Consider the following 20,036-nt stretch of genomic DNA (forward strand, 5'->3'; position numbering starts at 1 on the left):
ACACACTGAAACCCCTACCGCACATACAGAAACTCCTTCCCCAAACACTGAAACCCATTCCGCACAAAGTGAATCCCTTCCCCACACACTGAAACACCTTCCCCACACACTGAAACACATCCCCACACACTGAAACCCCTTCCCCACACACTGAAACACATCCCCACAAACTGAAACCCCTCCGCACACACTGAAACACCTTGCCCAAACACTGAAACACCTTCCCCACACACTGAAACCCATTCAGCACACAGTGAAACCCTTCCCCACAAACGGAAGCCCATTCCCCATACACTGAAACACATCCCCACACACTGAAACACCTTCCCCACACACTGAAACCCCTTCCCCACACACTGAAACACCTTCCCCACTCACTGAAACCCCTTCCGCACACACTGAAACACCTTCGCCACACACTGAAAGCCCTTTCCCACACACTGAAACCCCTTCCACACACAGTGAAACATTTCTCCACACACTGAAACACCTTCCCCACACACTGAAACCCCATCCCCACATACTGAAACACCTTCCCCACACACTGAAACACCTTCACCAAACACTGAAACACCTTCCGCACACACTGAAACCCCTTCGTCACACAATGAAAAACCTTCCCCACACACCAAAACACCTTCCCCACACACTGAAACCCCTTCCCCACACACTGAAACCCCTTCGTCACACATTGAAAAACCTTCCCCACACACAGAAACAGCTTCCCCACACACTGAAACCCCATCCGCACACACTGAGACACCTTCCCCACACACTGAAACACATTCCCCACACACTGAAACCCCTTCCGCACACTCTGAAATACCTTCACCACACACTGAAACACCTTCCCCACACACTGAAACTCCTTCGTCACACAATGAAACAACTTCCCCACACACCGAAACAACATCCCCACACACTGAAACTCCTTCCCCACACACTGAAACCCCTTCCGCACACACTAAAACACCTTCCCCACACACTGAAACCCCTTTCCCACACACTGAAACCCCTTCCGCTCACAGTGAAGTCCTTCCCCAAACACTGAAACCCCTTCCCCACACACTGAAACCCCTTCCGCACACACTGAAACACCTTCCCCACACACTGAAACCCCTTCCCCACGCAGTGAAACCCTTCCCCACACACTGAAACCCCTTCCCCACACTCTGAGACACATCCCCACATAGGGAAACCCTTTCCGGCACACTGATACCCCTTCCGCACACACTGAAACACATTCCCCACACACTGAAACCCTCTTAAGCACACTGAAACACATTCCCCACACACTGAAACCCCTTCCCCACACACTGAAACACCTTCCCCACACACTGAAACGCCTTCCACACTCACTGATACCCCTTCCGCACACACTGAAACTCCTTCCCCACACACTGAGACCCTTCCCCACACACTGAAACCCCTACCGCACATACAGAAACTCCTTCCCCAAACACTGAAACCCATTCCGCACAAAGTGAATCCCTTCCCCACACACTGAAACACCTTCCCCACACACTGAAACACATCCCCACACACTGAAACCCCTTCCCCACACACTGAAACACATCCCCACAAATTGAAACCCCTCCGCACACACTGAAACACCTTCCCCACACACTGAAACCCATTCAGCACACAGTGAAACCCTTCCCCACAAATGGAAACCCATTCCCCACACACTGAAACACATCCCCACACACTGAAACCCCTTCCCCACACACTGAAACCCCTTCCCCACACACTGAAACACCTTCCCCACAGACTGAAACCCCTTCCCCACACACTGAAACCCCTTCTGCAGACACTGAAACCCTTTCTGCACACACTGGAACACCTTCCCCACACACTGAAACCCCTTCCCCACTCACTGAAACCCCTTCCGCACACACTGAAACACCTTCGCCACACACTGAAAGCCCTTTCCCACACACTGAAACCCCTTCCACACACAGTGAAACCCTTCTCCACACACTGAAACACCTTCCCCACACACTGAAACCCCATCCCCACATACTGAAACACCTTCCCCACACACTGAAACACCTTCACCAAACACTGAAACACCTTCCGCACACACTGAAACCCCTTCGTCACACAATGAAAACCCTTCCCCACACACCGAAACACCTTCCCCACACACTGAAACCCCTTCCCCACACACTGAAACCCCTTCGTCACACATTGAAAAACCTTCCCCACACATAGAAACAGCTTCCCCACACACTGAAACCCCATCCGCACACACTGAGACACCTTCCCCACACACTGAAACACATTCCCCACACACTGAAACCCCTTCCGCACACTCTGAAACACCTTCCCCACACACTGAAATACCTTCACCACACACTGAAACACCTTCCCCACACACTGAAACTCCTTCGTCACACAATGAAACACCTTCCCCACACACCGAAACAACTTCCCCAAACACTGAAACCCCTTCCCCACACACTGAAACCCCTTCCGCACACACTAAAACACCTTCCCCACACACTGAAACCCCTTTCCCACACACTGAAACCCCTTCCGCTCAGAGTGAAGTCCTTCCCCAAACACTGAAACCCCTTCCCCACACACTGAAACCCCTTCCGCACACACTGAAACACCTTCCCCACACACTGAAACCCCTTCCGCACACAGTGAAACCCTTCCCCACACACTGAAACACCTTCCCCACACACTGAAACACATCCCCACACACTGAAACCCCTTCCCCACAAACTGAAACACATCCCCACACACTGAAACCCCTTTCCCACACACTGAAACACCTTCCCCACACACTGAAATACCTTCCCCACACACTGAAACCCCTTCCGCGCACAGTGAAACCCTTCCCCACACACTAAAAACCCCTTCCCCACACACTGAAACAGGATCCCCACACATTGAAACCCCTTCCGCACACACTGAAACACATTCCCCGCACACTGAAACCCCTTCCCCACACACTGAAGCCCTTCCCCACTCACTGAAACCCCTTCCACAATAACTGAAACCCCTTCCCCACACACTGAAACCCCTTCCCCACTCACTGAAACACATCCCCAAACGCACTGAAACCCCTTCCCCACACACTGAAACCCCTTCAGCACACTCTGAAGCACCTTCCCCACAGACTGAAACCCCTTCCCCACACACTGAAACCCCTTCTGCACACACTGAAACCATGCCCCACACACTGAAACACATCCCCACACACTGAGGCACATCCCCACGCAGTGAAACACCGTCCCCACACACTGAGACCCCGTCCCCACACACTGAAACCCATTCCGCACACACTGAAACAGCTTCCCCATACACTGAAACCCTTACCAACACACTGAAGCCCCTTCCCCACACACTGAACCACCTTCCCCACACACTGAAACCCCTTCCCCACACACTGAAACGCCTTCCCCACACACTGAAACCCCTTCCCCACACACTGAAACCCCTTCCCCACACAATGAAACACCTTCCTCACACAGTGAAGCCCTTCCCCAAACACTGAAACAACTTCCCCACACACTGAAACACATCCCCACACACTGAAACCCCTTCCCCACACAATGAAACACATCCCCACACACTGAAACCCCTTCCCCGCACACTGAAACACGTTCCCCACACACTGAAACAACTTCCCCACACACTGAAACACCTTCCGCACACAGTGAAACCCTTCCCCACACACTGAAACCCCTTCCCCACACTCTGAGACATATCCCCACTCACGGAAACCCTTCCCCACACACTGATACTCCTTCCGCACACACTGAAACACATTCCCCACACACTGAAACCCTCTTAAGCACACTGAAACACATTCCCCACACACTGAAACCCCTTCCCCACACACTGAAACACCTTCCCCACACACTGAAACGCCTTCCACACTCACTGATACCCCTTCCGCACACACTGAAACTCCTTCCCCACACACTGAGAGCCTTCCCCACACACTGAAACCCCTACCGCACATACAGAAACTCCTTCCCCAAACACTGAAACCCATTCCACACAAGGTGAATCCCTTCCCCACACACTGAAACACCTTCCCCACACACTGAAACACATCCCCACACACTGAAACCCCTTCCCCACACACTGAAACACATCCCCACAAACTGAAACCCCTTCCCCACACACTGAAACACCTTGCCCAAACACTGAAACACCTTCCCCACACACTGAAACCCATTCAGCACACAGTGAAACACTTCCCCACAAACTGAAACCCATTCCCCACACACTGAAACACATCCCCACACACTGAAACCCCTTCCCCACACACTGAAACCCCTTCCCCACACACTGAAACACCTTCCCCACAGACTGAAACCCCTTCCCCACACACTGAAACCCCTTCTGCAGACACTGAAACCCTTTCTGCACACACTGGAACACCTTCCCCACACACTGAAACCCCTTCCCCACTCACTGAAACCCCTTCCGCGCACACTGAAACACCTTCGCCACACACTGAAAGCCCTTTCCCACACACTGAAACACCTTCCACACACAGTGAAACCCTTCTCCACACACTGAAACACCTTCCCCACACACTGAAACCCCATCCCCACATACTGAAACACCTTCCCCACACACTGAAACACCTTCACCAAACACTGAAACACCTTCCCCACACACTGAAACCCCTTCCCCACACACTGAAACGCCTTCCCCACACACTGAAACCCCTTCCCCACACACTGAAACCCCATCCCCACTCAATGCAACACCTTCCTCACACAGTGAAGCCCTTCCCCACTCACTGAAACAACTTCCCCACACACTGAAACACATCCCCACACACTGAAACCCATTCCCCACAGAATGAAACACATCCCCACACACTGAAACCCCTTCCCCGCACACTGAAACACGTTCCCCACACACTGAAACAACTTACCCACACACTGAAACACCTTCCGCACACAGTGAAACCCTTCCCCACACACTGAAACCCCTTCCCCACACTCTGAGACACATCCCCACACACGGAAACCCTTCCCCACACACTGATACCCCTTCCGCACACACTGAAACACATTCCCCACGCACTGAAACCCTCTTAAGCACACTGAAACACATTCCCCACACACTGAAGCCCCTTCCCCACACACTGAAACACCTTCCCCACACACAGAAACGCCTTCCACACTCACTGATACCCCTTCCGCACACACTGAAACACATTCCCCACACACTGAAACCCCTTCCGCACACTCTGAAACACCTTCCCCACACACTGAAATACCTTCACCACACACTGAAACACCTTCCCCACACACTGAAACTCCTTCGTCACACAATGAAACAACTTCCACACACACCGAAACAACATCCCCACACACTGAAACTCCTTCCCCACACACTGAAACCCCTTCCGCACACACTAAAACACCTTCCCCACACACTGAAACCCCTTTCCCACACACTGAAACCCCTTCCGCTCACAGTGAAGTCCTTCCCCAAACACTGAAACCCCTTCCACACACACTGAAACCCCTTCCGCACACACTGAAACACCTTCCCCACACACTGAAACCCCTTCCCCACGCAGTGAAACCCTTCCCCACACACTGAAACCCCTTCCCCACACTCTGAGACACATCCCCACATAGGGAAACCCTTTCCCACACACTGATACCCCTTCCGCACACACTGAAACACATTCCCCACACACTGAAACCCTCTTAAGCACACTGAAACACATTCCCCACACACTGAAACCCCTTCCCCGCGCACTGAAACACCTTCCCCACACACTGAAACGCCTTCCACACTCACTGATACCACTTCTGCACACACTGAAACTCCTTCCCCACACACTGAGACCCTTCCCCACACACTGAAACCCCTACCGCACATACAGAAACTCCTTCCCCAAACACTGAAACCCATTCCGCACAAAGTGAATCCCTTCCCCACACACTGAAACACCTTCCCCACACACTGAAACACATCCCCACACACTGAAACCCCTTCCCCACACACTGAAACACATCCCCACAAACTGAAACCCCTCCGCACACACTGAAACACCTTGCCCAAACACTGAAACACCTTCCCCACACACTGAAACCCATTCAGCACACAGTGAAACCCTTCCCCACATACGGAAACCCATTCCCCACACACTGAAACACATCCCCACACACTGAAACCCCTTCCCCACACACTGAAACCCCTTCCCCACACACTGAAACACCTTCCCCACAGACTGAAACCCCTTCCCCACACACTGAAACCCCTTCTGCAGACACTGAAACCCTTTCTGCACACACTGGAACACCTTCCCCACACACTGAAACCCCTTCCCCACTCACTGAAACCCCTTCCGCACACACTGAAACACCTTCGCCACACACTGAAAGCCCTTTCCCACACACTGAAACCCCTTCCACACACACTGAAACCCTTCTCCACACACTGAAACACCTTCCCCACACACTGAAACCCCATCCCCACATACTGAAACACCTTCCCCACACACTGAAACACCTTCACCAAACACTGAAACACCTTCCGCACACACTGAAACCCCTTCGTCACACAATGAAAACCCTTCCCCACACACCGAAACACCTTCCCCACACACTGAAACCCCTTCCCCACACACTGAAACCCCTTCGTCACACATTGAAAAACCTTCCCCACACATAGAAACAGCTTCCCCACACACTGAAACCCCATCCGCACACACTGAGACACCTTCCCCACACACTGAAACACATTCCCCACACACTGAAACCCCTTCCGCACACTCTGAAACACCTTCCCCACACACTGAAATACCTTCACCACACACTGAAACACCTTCCCCACACACTGAAACTCCTTCGTCACACAATGAAACACCTTCCCCACACACCGAAACAACTTCCCCACACACTGAAACCCCTTCCCCACACACTGAAACCCCTTCCGCACACACTAAAACACCTTCCCCACACACTGAAACCCCTTTCCCACACACTGAAACCCCTTCCGCTCAGAGTGAAGTCCTTCCCCAAACACTGAAAACCCTTCCCCACACACTGAAACCCCTTCCGCACACACTGAAACACCTTCCCCACACACTGAAACCCCTTCTGCACACAGTGAAACCCTTCCCCACACACTGAAACACCTTCCCCACACACTGAAACACATCCCCACACACTGAAACCCCTTCCCCACAAACTGAAACACATCCCCACACACTGAAACCCCTTTCCCACACACTGAAACACCTTCCCCACACACTGAAATACCTTCCCCACACACTGAAACCCCTTCCGCGCACAGTGAAACCCTTCCCCACACACTAAAAACCCCTTCCCCACACACTGAAACAGGATCCCCACACATTGAAACCCCTTCCGCACACACTGAAACACATTCCCCGCACACTGAAACCCCTTCCCCACACACTGAAGCCCTTCCCCACTCACTGAAACCCCTTCCACAAAAACTGAAACCCCTTCCCCACACACTGAAACCCCTTCCCCACACACTGAAACACATCCCCAAACGCACTGAAACCCCTTCCCCACACACTGAAACCACTTCTGCAGACACTGAAAACCTTTCTGCACACACTGGAACACCTTCCCCACACACTGAAACCCCTTCCCCACTCACTGAAACCCCTTCCGCGCACACTGAAACACCTTCGCCACACACTGAAAGCCCTTTCCCACACACTGAAACCCCTTCCACACACAGTGAAACCCTTCTCCACACACTGAAACACCTTCCCCACACACTGAAACCCCATCCCCACATACTGAAAAACCTTCCCCACACACTGAAACACCTTCACCAAACACTGAAACACCTTCCCCACACACTGAAACCCCTTCCCCACACACTGAAACGCCTTCCCCACACACTGAAACCCCTTCCCCACACACTGAAACCCCATCCCCACTCAATGCAACACCTTCCTCACACAGTGAAGCCCTTCCCCACTCTCTGAAACAACTTCCCCACACACTGAAACACATCCCCACACACTGAAACCCATTCCCCACAGAATGAAACACATCCCCACACACTGAAACCCCTTCCCCGCACACTGAAACACGTTCCCCACACACTGAAACAACTTACCCACACACTGAAACACCTTCCGCACACAGTGAAACCCTTCCCCACACACTGAAACCCCTTCCCCACACTCTGAGACACATCCCCACACACGGAAACCCTTCCCCACACACTGATACCCCTTCCGCACACACTGAAACACATTCCCCACACACTGAAACCCTCTTAAGCACACTGAAACACATTCCCCACACACTGAAACCCCTTCCCCACACACTGAAACACCTTCCCCACACACTGAAACGCCTTCCACACTCACTGATACCCCTTCCGCACACACTGAAACTCCTTCCCCACACACGGAGACCCTTCCCCACACACTGAAACCCGTACTGCACATACAGAAACTCCATCCCCAAACACTGAAACCCATTCCGCACCAAGTGAATCCCTTCCCCACACACTGAAACAACTTCCCCACACACTGAAACCCCTTGCCCACACACTGAAAACCCTTCCCCACACACTGATACACCTTCCCCACACACTGAAACCCCTTCCACACAGATGAAACCCATCCCCAAACACTGGTACCCATCCACACACACTGAAACACCATCCCCACACAATGAAACCCTTCCCCACACACTGAAACACATCCCCACACACTGAAACACATCCCCACACACTGAAACACCTTCCCCACACACTGAAACCCCTTCCCCACACACTGAAACACCTTCCCCACACACTGAAACCCATCCCCACACACTGAAACACCTTCCCCACACACTGAAACCATGCCCCACACACTGAAACACATCCCCACACACTGAAGCACATCCCCACGCACTGAAACACCGTCCCCACACACTGAGACCCCGTCCCCACTCACTGAAACCCATTCCGCACACACTGAAACAGCTTCCCCACACACTGAAACCCTTACCAACACACTGAAGCCCCTTCCCCACACACTGAACCACCTTCCCCACACACTGAAACCCCTTCCCCACACACTGAAACGCCTTCCCCACACACTGAAACCCCTTCCCCACACACTGAAACCCCTTCCCCACACAATGAAACACCTTCCTCACACAGTGAAGCCCTTCCCCACACACTGAAACAACTACCCCACACACTGAAACACATCCTCACACACTGAAACCCCTTCCCCACACAATGAAACACATCCCCACACACTGAAACCCCTTCCCCGCACACTGAAACACGTTCCCCACACACTGAAACAACTTCCCCACACACTGAAACACCTTCTGCACACAGTGAAACCCTTCCCCACACACTGAAACCCCTTCCCCACACTCTGAGACACATCCCCCTTACGGAAACCCTTTCCCACACACTGATACCCCTTCCGCACACACTGAAACACATTCCCCACACACTGAAACCCTCTTAAGCACACTGAAACACATTCCCCACACACTGAAACCCCTTCCCCACACACTGAAACACCTTCCCCACACACTGAAACGCCTTCCACACTCACTGATACCCCTTCCGCACACACTGAAACTCCTTCCCGACACACGGAGACCCTTCCCCACACACTGAAACCCCTACCGCACATACAGAAACTCCTTCCCCAAACACTGAAACCCATTCCGCACAAAGTGAATCCCTTCCCCACACACTGAAACACCTTCCCCACACACTGAAACACATCCCCACACACTGAAACCCCTTCCCCACACACTGAAACACATCCCCACAAACTGAAACCCCTCCGCACACACTGAAACACCTTGCCCAAACACTGAAACACCTTCCCCACACACTGAAACCCATTCAGCACACAGTGAAACCCTTCCCCACAAACGGAAACCCATTCCCCATACACTGAAACACATCCCCACACACTGAAACACCTTCCCCACACACTGAAACCCCTTCCCCACACACTGAAACACCTTCCCCACAGACTGAAACCCCTTCGTCACACATTGAAAAACCTTCCCCACACACAGAAACAGCTTCCCCACACACTGAAACCCCATCCGCACACACTGAGACACCTTCCCCACACACTGAAACACATTCCCCACACACTGAAACCCCTTCCGCACACTCTGAAACACCTTCCCCACACACTGAAATACCTTCACCACACACTGAAACACCTTCCCCACACACTGAAACTCCTTCGTCACACAATGAAACAACTTCCCCACACACCGAAACAACATCCCCACACACTGAAACTCCTTCCCCACACACTGAAACCCCTTCCGATCACACTAAAACACCTTCCCCACACACTGAAACCCCTTTCCCACACACTGAAACCCCTTCCGCTCACAGTGAAGTCCTTCCCCAAACACTGAAACCCCTTCCCCACACACTGAAACCCCTTCCGCACACACTGAAACACCTTCCCCACACACTGAAACCCCTTCCCCACACAGTGAAACCCTTCCCCACACACTGAAACCCCTTCCCCACACTCTGAGACACATCCCCACATAGGGAAACCCTTTCCCACACACTGATACCCCTTCCGCACACACTGAAACACATTCCCCACACACTGAAACCCTCTTAAGCACACTGAAACACATTCCCCACACACTGAAACCCCTTCCCCACACACTGAAACACCTTCCCCACACACTGAAACACCTTCCCCACACACTGAAACCCCTTCCCCACACACTGAAACACCTTCCCCACAGACTGAAACCCCTTCCCCACACACTGAAACCCCTTCTGCAGGCACTGAAACCCTTTCTGCACACACTGGAACACCTTCCCCACACACTGAAACCCCTTCCCCACTCACTGAAACCCCTTCCGCACACACTGAAACACCTTCGCCACACACTGAAAGCCCTTTCCCACACACTGAAACCCCTTCCCCACACACTGAAACCCCTTCATCACACATTGAAAAACCTTCCCCACACACAGAAACAGCTTCCCCACACACTGAAACCCCATCCGCACACACTGAGACACCTTCCCCACACACTGAAACACATTCCCCACACACTGAAACCCCTTCCGCACACTCTGAAACACCTTCCCCACACACTGAAATACCTTCACCACACACTGAAACACATTCCCCACACACTGAAACCCCTTCCCCACACACTGAAACACCTTCCCCACACACTGAAACACATCCCCACACACTGAAACCCCTTCCCCACAAACTGAAACACATCCCCACACACTGAAACCCCTTTCCCACACACTGAAACACCTTCCCCACACACTGAAATACCTTCCCCACACACTGAAACCCCTTCCGCGCACAGTGAAACCCTTCCCCACACACTAAAAACCCCTTCCCCACACACTGAAACAGGATCCCCACACATTGAAACCCCTTCCGCACACACTGAAACACATTCCCCGCACACTGAAACCCCTTCCCCACACACTGAAGCCCTTCCCCACTCACTGAAACCCCTTCCACAAAAACTGAAACCCCTTCCCCACACACTGAAACCCCTTCCCCACACACTGAAACACATCCCCAAACGCACTGAAACCCCTTCCCCACACACTGAAACCACTTCTGCAGACACTGAAAACCTTTCTGCACACACTGGAACACCTTCCCCACACACTGAAACCCCTTCCCCACTCACTGAAACCCCTTCCGCGCACACTGAAACACCTTCGCCACACACTGAAAGCCCTTTCCCACACACTGAAACCCCTTCCACACACAGTGAAACCCTTCTCCACACACTGAAACACCTTCCCCACACACTGAAACCCCATCCCCACATACTGAAAAACCTTCCCCACACACTGAAACACCTTCACCAAACACTGAAACACCTTCCCCACACACTGAAACCCCTTCCCCACACACTGAAACGCCTTCCCCACACACTGAAACCCCTTCCCCACACACTGAAACCCCATCCCCACTCAATGCAACACCTTCCTCACACAGTGAAGCCCTTCCCCACTCTCTGAAACAACTTCCCCACACACTGAAACACATCCCCACACACTGAAACCCATTCCCCACAGAATGAAACACATCCCCACACACTGAAACCCCTTCCCCGCACACTGAAACACGTTCCCCACACACTGAAACAACTTACCCACACACTGAAACACCTTCCGCACACAGTGAAACCCTTCCCCACACACTGAAACCCCTTCCCCACACTCTGAGACACATCCCCACACACGGAAACCCTTCCCCACACACTGATACCCCTTCCGCACACACTGAAACACATTCCCCACACACTGAAACCCTCTTAAGCACACTGAAACACATTCCCCACACACTGAAACCCCTTCCCCACACACTGAAACACCTTCCCCACACACTGAAACGCCTTCCACACTCACTGATACCCCTTCCGCACACACTGAAACTCCTTCCCCACACACGGAGACCCTTCCCCACACACTGAAACCCGTACTGCACATACAGAAACTCCATCCCCAAACACTGAAACCCATTCCGCACAAAGTGAATCCCTTCCCCACACACTGAAACAACTTCCCCACACACTGAAACCCCTTGCCCACACACTGAAAACCCTTCCCCACACACTGATACACCTTCCCCACACACTGAAACCCCTTCCACACAGATGAAACCCATCCCCAAACACTGGTACCCATCCACACACACTGAAACACCATCCCCACACAATGAAACCCTTCCCCACACACTGAAACACATCCCCACACACTGAAACACATCCCCACACACTGAAACACCTTCCCCACACACTGAAACCCCTTCCCCACACACTGAAACACCTTCCCCACACACTGAAACCCATCCCCACACACTGAAACACCTTCCCCACACACTGAAACCATGCCCCACACACTGAAACACATCCCCACACACTGAAGCACATCCCCACGCACTGAAACACCGTCCCCACACACTGAGACCCCGTCCCCACTCACTGAAACCCATTCCGCACACACTGAAACAGCTTCCCCACACACTGAAACCCTTACCAACACACTGAAGCCCCTTCCCCACACACTGAACCACCTTCCCCACACACTGAAACCCCTTCCCCACACACTGAAACGCCTTCCCCACACACTGAAACCCCTTCCCCACACACTGAAACCCCTTCCCCACACAATGAAACACCTTCCTCACACAGTGAAGCCCTTCCCCACACACTGAAACAACTACCCCACACACTGAAACACATCCTCACACACTGAAACCCCTTCCCCACACAATGAAACACATCCCCACACACTGAAACCCCTTCCCCGCACACTGAAACACGTTCCCCACACACTGAAACAACTTCCCCACACACTGAAACACCTTCTGCACACAGTGAAACCCTTCCCCACACACTGAAACCCCTTCCCCACACTCTGAGACACATCCCCCTTACGGAAACCCTTTCCCACACACTGATACCCCTTCCGCACACACTGAAACACATTCCCCACACACTGAAACCCTCTTAAGCACACTGAAACACATTCCCCACACACTGAAACCCCTTCCCCACACACTGAAACACCTTCCCCACACACTGAAACGCCTTCCACACTCACTGATACCCCTTCCGCACACACTGAAACTCCTTCCCGACACACGGAGACCCTTCCCCACACACTGAAACCCCTACCGCACATACAGAAACTCCTTCCCCAAACACTGAAACCCATTCCGCACAAAGTGAATCCCTTCCCCACACACTGAAACACCTTCCCCACACACTGAAACACATCCCCACACACTGAAACCCCTTCCCCACACACTGAAACACATCCCCACAAACTGAAACCCCTCCGCACACACTGAAACACCTTGCCCAAACACTGAAACACCTTCCCCACACACTGAAACCCATTCAGCACACAGTGAAACCCTTCCCCACAAACGGAAACCCATTCCCCATACACTGAAACACATCCCCACACACTGAAACACCTTCCCCACACACTGAAACCCCTTCCCCACACACTGAAACACCTTCCCCACAGACTGAAACCCCTTCGTCACACATTGAAAAACCTTCCCCACACACAGAAACAGCTTCCCCACACACTGAAACCCCATCCGCACACACTGAGACACCTTCCCCACACACTGAAACACATTCCCCACACACTGAAACCCCTTCCGCACACTCTGAAACACCTTCCCCACACACTGAAATACCTTCACCACACACTGAAACACCTTCCCCACACACTGAAACTCCTTCGTCACACAATGAAACAACTTCCCCACACACCGAAACAACATCCCCACACACTGAAACTCCTTCCCCACACACTGAAACCCCTTCCGATCACACTAAAACACCTTCCCCACACACTGAAACCCCTTTCCCACACACTGAAACCCCTTCCGCTCACAGTGAAGTCCTTCCCCAAACACTGAAACCCCTTCCCCACACACTGAAACCCCTTCCGCACACACTGAAACACCTTCCCCACACACTGAAACCCCTTCCCCACACAGTGAAACCCTTCCCCACACACTGAAACCCCTTCCCCACACTCTGAGACACATCCCCACATAGGGAAACCCTTTCCCACACACTGATACCCCTTCCGCACACACTGAAACACATTCCCCACACACTGAAACCCTCTTAAGCACACTGAAACACATTCCCCACACACTGAAACCCCTTCCCCACACACTGAAACACCTTCCCCACACACTGAAACACCTTCCCCACACACTGAAACCCCTTCCCCACACACTGAAACACCTTCCCCACAGACTGAAACCCCTTCCCCACACACTGAAACCCCTTCTGCAGGCACTGAAACCCTTTCTGCACACACTGGAACACCTTCCCCACACACTGAAACCCCTTCCCCACTCACTGAAACCCCTTCCGCACACACTGAAACACCTTCGCCACACACTGAAAGCCCTTTCCCACACACTGAAACCCCTTCCCCACACACTGAAACCCCTTCGTCACACATTGAAAAACCTTCCCCACACACAGAAACAGCTTCCCCACACACTGAAACCCCATCCGCACACACTGAGACACCTTCCCCACACACTGAAACACATTCCCCACACACTGAAACCCCTTCCGCACACTCTGAAACACCTTCCCCACACACTGAAATACCTTCACCACACACTGAAACACATTCCCCACACACTGAAACCCCTTCCCCACACACTGAAACACCTTCCCCACACACTGAAACGCCTTCCACACTCACTGATACCCCTTCCGCACACACTGAAACTCCTTCCCCACACACGGAGACCCTTCCCCACACACTGAAACCCGTACTGCACATACAGAAACTCCATCCCCAAACACTGAAACCCATTCCGCACAAAGTGAATCCCTTCCCCACACACTGAAACAACTTCCCCACACACTGAAACCCCTTGCCCACACACTGAAAACCCTTCCCCACACACTGATACACCTTCCCCACACACTGAAACCCCTTCCACACAGATGAAACCCATCCCCAAACATTGGTACCCATCCACACACACTGAAACACCATCCCCACACAATGAAACCCTTCCCCACACACTGAAACACATCCCCACACACTGAAACACATCCCCACACACTGAAACACCTTCCCCACACACTGAAACCCCTTCCCCACACACTGAAACACCTTCCCCACACACTGAAACCCATCCCCACACACTGAAACACCTTCCCCACACACTGAAACCATGCCCCACACACTGAAACACATCCCCACACACTGAAGCACATCCCCACGCACTGAAACACCGTCCCCACACACTGAGACCCCGTCCCCACTCACTGAAACCCATTCCGCACACACTGAAACAGCTTCCCCACACACTGAAACCCTTACCAACACACTGAAGCCCCTTCCCCACACACTGAACCACCTTCCCCACACACTGAAACCCCTTCCCCACACACTGAAACCCCTTCCCCACACACTGAAACCCCTTCCCCACACAATGAAACACCTTCCTCACACAGTGAAGCCCTTCCCCACACACTGAAACAACTACCCCACACACTGAAACACATCCTCACACACTGAAACCCCTTCCCCACACAATGAAACACATCCCCACACACTGAAACCCCTTCCCCGCACACTGAAACACGTTCCCCACACACTGAAACAACTTCCCCACACACTGAAACACCTTCTGCACACAGTGAAACCCTTCCCCACACACTGAAACCCCTTCCCCACACTCTGAGACACATCCCCCTTACGGAAACCCTTTCCCACACACTGATACCCCTTCCGCACACACTGAAACACATTCCCCACACACTGAAACCCTCTTAAGCACACTGAAACACATTCCCCACACACTGAAACCCCTTCCCCACACACTGAAACACCTTCCCCACACACTGAAACGCCTTCCACACTCACTGATACCCCTTCCGCACACACTGAAACTCCTTCCCGACACACGGAGACCCTTCCCCACACACTGAAACCCCTACCGCACATACAGAAACTCCTTCCCCAAACACTGAAACCCTTTCCGCACAAAGTGAATCCCTTCCCCACACACTGAAACACCTTCCCCACACACTGAAACACATCCCCACACACTGAAACCCCTTCCCCACACACTGAAACACATCCCCACAAACTGAAACCCCTCCGCACACACTGAAACACCTTGCCCAAACACTGAAACACCTTCCCCACACACTGAAACCCATTCAGCACACAGTGAAACCCTTCCCCACAAACGGAAACCCATTCCCCATACACTGAAACACATCCCCACACACTGAAACACCTTCCCCACACACTGAAACCCCTTCCCCACACACTGAAACACCTTCCCCACAGACTGAAACCCCTTCGTCACACATTGAAAAACCTTCCCCACACACAGAAACAGCTTCCCCACACACTGAAACCCCATCCGCACACACTGAGACACCTTCCCCACACACTGAAACACATTCCCCACACACTGAAACCCCTTCCGCACACTCTGAAACACCTTCCCCACACACTGAAATACCTTCACCACACACTGAAACACCTTCCCCACACACTGAAACTCCTTCGTCACACAATGAAACAACTTCCCCACACACCGAAACAACATCCCCACACACTGAAACTCCTTCCCCACACACTGAAACCCCTTCCGATCACACTAAAACACCTTCCCCACACACTGAAACCCCTTTCCCACACACTGAAACCCCTTCCGCTCACAGTGAAGTCCTTCCCCAAACACTGAAACCCCTTCCCCACACACTGAAACCCCTTCCGCACACACTGAAACACCTTCCCCACACACTGAAACCCCTTCCCCACACAGTGAAACCCTTCCCCACACACTGAAACCCCTTCCCCACACTCTGAGACACATCCCCACATAGGGAAACCCTTTCCCACACACTGATACCCCTTCCGCACACACTGAAACACATTCCCCACACACTGAAACCCTCTTAAGCACACTGAAACACATTCCCCACACACTGAAACCCCTTCCCCACACACTGAAACACCTTCCCCACACACTGAAACACCTTCCCCACACACTGAAACCCCTTCCCCACACACTGAAACACCTTCCCCACAGACTGAAACCCCTTCCCCACACACTGAAACCCCTTCTGCAGGCACTGAAACCCTTTCTGCACACACTGGAACACCTTCCCCACACACTGAAACCCCTTCCCCACTCACTGAAACCCCTTCCGCACACACTGAAACACCTTCGCCACACACTGAAAGCCCTTTCCCACACACTGAAACCCCTTCCACACACAGTGAAACATTTCTCCACACACTGAAACACCTTCCCCACACACTGAAACCCCATCCCCACATACTGAAACACCTTCCCCACACACTGAAACACCTTCACCAAACACTGAAACACCTTCCGCACACACTGAAACCCCTTCGTCACACAATGAAAAACCTTCCCCACACACCAAAACACCTTCCCCACACACTGAAACCCCTTCCCCACACACTGAAACCCCTTCGTCACACATTGAAAAACCTTCCCCACACACAGAAACAGCTTCCCCACACACTGAAACCCCATCCGCACACACTGAGACACCTTCCCCACACACTGAAACACATTCCCCACACACTGAAACCCCTTCCGCACACTCTGAAACACCTTCCCCACACACTGAAATACCTTCACCACACACTGAAACACCTTCCCCACACACTGAAACTCCTTCGTCACACAATGAAACAACTTCCCCACACACCGAAACAACATCCCCACACACTGAAACTCCTTCCGCACACACTAAAACACCTTCCCCACACACTGAAACCCCTTTCCCACACACTGAAACCCCTTCCGCTCACAGTGAAGTCCTTCCCCAAACACTGAAACCCCTTCCCCACACACTGAAACCCCTTCCGCACACACTGAAACACCTTCCCCACACACTGAAACCCCTTCCCCACACAGTGAAACCCTTCCCCACACACTGAAACCCCTTCCCCACACTCTGAGACACATCCCCACATAGGGAAACCCTTTCCCACACACTGATACCCCTTCCGCACACACTGAAACACATTCCCCACACACTGAAACCCTCTTAAGCACACTGAAACACATTCCCCACACACTGAAACCCCTTCCCCACACACTGAAACACCTTCCCCACACACTGAAACGCCTTCCACACTCACTGATACCACTTCCGCACACACTGAAACTCCTTCCCCACACACTGAGACCCTTCCCCACACACTGAAACCCCTACCGCACATACAGAAACTCCTTCACCAAACACTGAAACCCATTCCGCACAAAGTGAATCCCTTCCCCACACACTGAAACACCTTCCCCACACACTGAAACACATCCCCACACACTGAAACCCCTTCCCCACACACTGAAACACATCCCCACAAACTGAAACCCCTCCGCACACACTGAAACACCTTGCCCAAACACTGAAACACCTTCCCCACACACTGAAACCCATTCAGCACACAGTGAAACCCTTCCCCACAAACGGAAACCCATTCCCCACACACTGAAAAACATCCCCACACACTGAAACCCCTTCCCTACACACTGAAACCCCTTCCCCACACACTGAAACACCTTCCCCACAGACTGAAACCCCTTCCCCACACACTGAAACCCCTTCTGCAGACACTGAAACCCTTTCTGCACACACTGGAACACCTTCCCCACACACTGAAACCCCTTCCCCACTCACTGAAACCCCTTCCGCACACACTGAAACACCTTCGCCACACACCGAAAGCCCTTTCCCACACACTGAAACCCCTTCCACACACAGTGAAACCCTTCTCCACACACTGAAACACCTTCCCCACACACTGAAACCCCATCCCCACATACTGAAACACCTTCCCCACACACTGAAACACCTTCACCAAACACTGAAACACCTTCCCCACACACTGAAACCCCTTCGTCACACAATGAAAACCCTTCCCCACACACCGAAACACCTTCCCCACACACTGAAACCCCTTCCCCACTCACTGAAACCCCTTCGTCACACATTGAAAAACCTTCCCCACACATAGAAACAGCTTCCCCAAACACTGAAACCCCATCCGCACACACTGAGACACCTTCCCCACACACTGAAACACATTCCCCACACACTGAAACCCCTTCTGCACACTCTGAAACACCTTCCCCACACACTGAAATACCTTCACCACACACTGAAACACCTTCCCCACACACTGAAACTCCTTCGTCACACAATGAAACACCTTCCCCACACACCGAAACAACTTCCCCACACACTGAAACCCCTTCCCCACACACTGAAACCCCTTCCGCACACACTAAAACACCTTCCCCACACACTGAAAACCCTTTCCCACACACTGAAACCCCTTCCGCTCACAGTGAAGTCCTTCCCCAAACACTGAAACCCCTTCCCCACACACTGAAACCCCTTCCCCACACACTGAAACACCTTCCCCACACACTGAAACGCCTTCCACACTCACTGATACCACTTCCGCACACACTGAAACTCCTTCCCCACACACTGAGA

The sequence above is a fragment of the Heterodontus francisci genome, chromosome 10 (assembly GCF_036365525.1).
Source record: "Heterodontus francisci isolate sHetFra1 chromosome 10, sHetFra1.hap1, whole genome shotgun sequence".
Taxonomy (NCBI): domain Eukaryota; kingdom Metazoa; phylum Chordata; class Chondrichthyes; order Heterodontiformes; family Heterodontidae; genus Heterodontus; species Heterodontus francisci.